The sequence below is a fragment of the Lontra canadensis genome, unplaced genomic scaffold, assembly GCF_010015895.1.
Source record: "Lontra canadensis isolate GAN:19392208 unplaced genomic scaffold, GSC_riverotter_1.0 scaffold4, whole genome shotgun sequence".
Taxonomy (NCBI): domain Eukaryota; kingdom Metazoa; phylum Chordata; class Mammalia; order Carnivora; family Mustelidae; genus Lontra; species Lontra canadensis.
In genome coordinates this window covers 51372907-51376215 of record NW_022630998.1, presented here as the reverse complement: position 1 = coordinate 51376215, position 3309 = coordinate 51372907, and the positions used below count along the sequence as shown (strand labels likewise).

Sequence of the window (3309 nt, the reverse complement as noted above, 5' to 3'; positions counted from 1 at the left end):
AGACAAGTGTCCAAGGAGGGGCTACTCCCATAAATCCATCCATCTTAGAGAAACGGAAACCAGATTTCACCTTCCCTCCCAAGAGCTCTCACCACTACAAGGACTAATCCCAGTCTCTAGCTGGAGTCCTGAGACTTGCGCGGCTACGGAGCCAGTGGAAGCCTCCCCAGTATCTCCAAAGCAGGTACACTTTCCTGTCAGGTATGTGTTCAGGTGGTACACACACATCTTGGGTTTGCCATCCTAGACCATCAAGGAGAAAAGTCTGACTTCAGAGATGACAGACCTACCTGAAGGAGCCAGGAGCAGGCAGGAGCGGCCCTTGTAGGAACAAAGGACAGGAGGGTGGACATCGTCATAGCCACAGCCCATACTTAGGGGCATCAGGATAGACGAGGTGGTCATTTACATTCCACAACCCCACCAGCTTCATGAATGCTACCAGAAAGCATCTGGAACATTCCTGGCCTGACAGGGACCGAAGCAGCAGCTATTTACTAGTGGACCTGAGGGTAAAGCCACGTCATCTGGCAAAAAAGATCTCATTCACATGGGAAGGCGGAATCCAGCTGAGATGATCCAAGGGTTCTACCCAGCAAAAACGCAGGACCAAAAACCCAGAGCCCATCGCTCCACACCAGCCCCAGTTGGGTGGTGCTGCGTCAGAGACCGCAGCACGGTGGCGACCCTGCGTGCGGCCGAGAGCCGGCGTGTGCACGCGCAACTGCTGCGGTCGAAAGCCGTGTGGGGGACCCGGGGATTTGGGAATAGAGCGACGTAGGCGTCCCGCCTTCCTTTTTCCTCACCTGCCTTCCAGCGGGCCGTGGATATCCTTTCTCTGGAGGTAAGAGGCTTTCTATTCAGAATATCCTCAGTGTTGCATGGATAGAAAAACCCATTTCACAAGAGAAAGTTGAAACCAAGAAAGCCCTCATGAGCCAGTGTGGGAAACCAATGCGCAACATCAGCTACGGCCAGCTTATGACCTGGGCAGCCCAGTGCCCGGGTCTTCCACCTTGGAAGAGCCTATCATGCATCTAAGTGCGAGTTCTTGGCCAACCGCCACATCACAGCCCTGCTGAATGCCTCACAGTAGACCTTGGAATCGTGCATGACCCTCCGGCAGTACAGATGGAACCCGTGTAGAACAGTCACATGACTGACATTAACTCCCACTTTAAAGAAGCAATAAGCTTCACGATGTCAGGGAAAGGGGAAGCAAGGTTTTGGTTCACTGTGAGGCTGGGCTCTCCCATTCACACACCACCTGCATGGCCTGCCTTATGAAGACCAAGCAGTTCTGCCTGAAGGATACCTTCGATTACATCAAGCAGAGGAGCAGCATGGTCTTGTCCAACTTTGGCTTCATGGGCCAGCAGCTCTTGTGGTATGAGTCTGAGATCCTACCTTCCACACCCACTCCCTGGCTCCCTCCTGCCAAGGAAAGGCAGCCAGCTCTTCATTCGTGGCCCATTTGCAAACATTGAGCCCTAAGATGCAGGGTTACTACTGCACATTCCCTACCTCAGTGCTGGTTCCAGTGCCTACACATTCAGCAGTCTCAGAGCTCAGCAGAAACCCCACAGCCACAGCCACATCCTGCGAAAACTGGGCTAGGGGAATTAGCTCAACCCTAACAACTATGATTTTATTTTTAAACTCAGACATTTCATATAATATTGAACCCTCACTGTCTCCCACTCTGAGTGATAGTGAGTAGTCACCAGACCTGCAAATGAACTTCAGACCAACCTTAGGGATGGGTTTTTGGGACTGAAGGAAGGTCAAGCTTTTATGAAAGCAGAGCATGTGTTGATTACTGTACTTCCAGACCCGGTGCCTTCTCAAGACTGCAGTTCTCTGTATGCTGACTAGTTCACCTTTTCATTTCAAGCTAAGGCAATAGATAACCTGTAGAAAAATGGAAAAAGTGGGCACCTGGGTGGCTCAGTGGGTTAAAGCCTCTGCCTTCAGCTCAGGTCATGATCCCAGGGTCCTGGGATGGAGCCCCGCATGCGGCTCTCTGCTCAGCAGGGAGCCTGCTTTCCTTCTTCTCTCTGCCTGCCTCTCTGCTGCCTCTCTGCCTACTTGTGATCTCTGTCTGTCAAATAAATAATATCTTAAAAAAAAAAGAAAAATGAAAAAAGCAGTTATGAAGTCAATTCATTTTAAAGGAAACACAATTTCCACCTTACTTAAACTTTGGCAATCTCAGACTCTGTCTCCATTGCTTCATGGCATAAGCTTATCATCATCCAGTCAGGAAAATAACCGAACAGGGTTTGTAGGGACACAGTCTGTGTGCTGATTTCTAATCTCAGATGTTTTTGAGACTCCTTGAGCCCAGTGGAGGCAATTGCTTGAAGTAGTGAGATATTGATCTTTCTGGGTGTCCTGTGTCCTATGTTCTTCCCTGACTTTGGACTTTGCACAATTCTTATTCATACTCGAGACTTTCTTATCATACCTCTCCTCAAACCATCTTTTCTGTCATTTGAAAAAACTTCTTCAGATCTTATACCCAATCAGGCCTTTGAGGTGGTAGCACTGGGGTGGGGGGCGGGAGAACAAAAGTACCTACTGTCTAAGTCAGGTGGCACTGAAACAGTCATCTCCCCTGGTTCGTTGTCCTTGTATGTGCTTGTCTCATCTCTTAGAACAGGTGTTTTTTTCCCTGACCATATGGGTTGTCTTCAAGCTGTTTGTTGACTTCTGGAATTTACAGGTATTACTTTTTTGTCTGCAAGTTATTTCTTCAAGGGTAAAAGCAGTAATTCCCTAAAATCCATATGAATGTGAAGAAAAGCAGTATGTAACTGGTTGTTGTTGTTTGTAGTACAAAATAAAAATAGTAAAAAGAAAAAAAAAACAGAGACAGAAGCACAAAAACAAACCAAGGGCTACAACCTCCTATTGCCACCACTCCAATCAGTCTTACTTTCCAACGCTGAGCTGCCTTTATCACAGCCTTAAACTATCCTTCTGCACAGATGTGGGCCCTTGTCTAAACCCTACAATGTAGGACTGATCATCAGTCCTAGAAAAATTGAATTTGGGTAAAAGAATCTTATATTCCCAGGGCAACATCAATACCTACTCCTGCTTATAGAGAGTAGAGGTACAAGAAGTAATAATACAGAGTGTTTCTTAAACTAAACCCAAAAATGCAAGTATATAATAGTAAACAGAAGCGCTTATTTGGAAGGTGTGCACTGACAGACTGTATCAGTCCAAATGCTGGCAGCAAACACAGATGGGGACAGTTTATAAATTACAAACAATCTAACCAACTTTATATGCTCCAGAGCA

The 3309-nt window shown here is 47.1% G+C and overlaps 1 pseudogene; it reads left to right on the top strand.

The window, feature by feature from the left end:
* The first annotated feature begins 431 nt into the window (after positions 1 to 431).
* LOC116863970 lies at positions 432 to 1720 on the top strand (annotated as a pseudogene).
* Positions 1721 to 3309: the final 1589 nt, after the last annotated feature.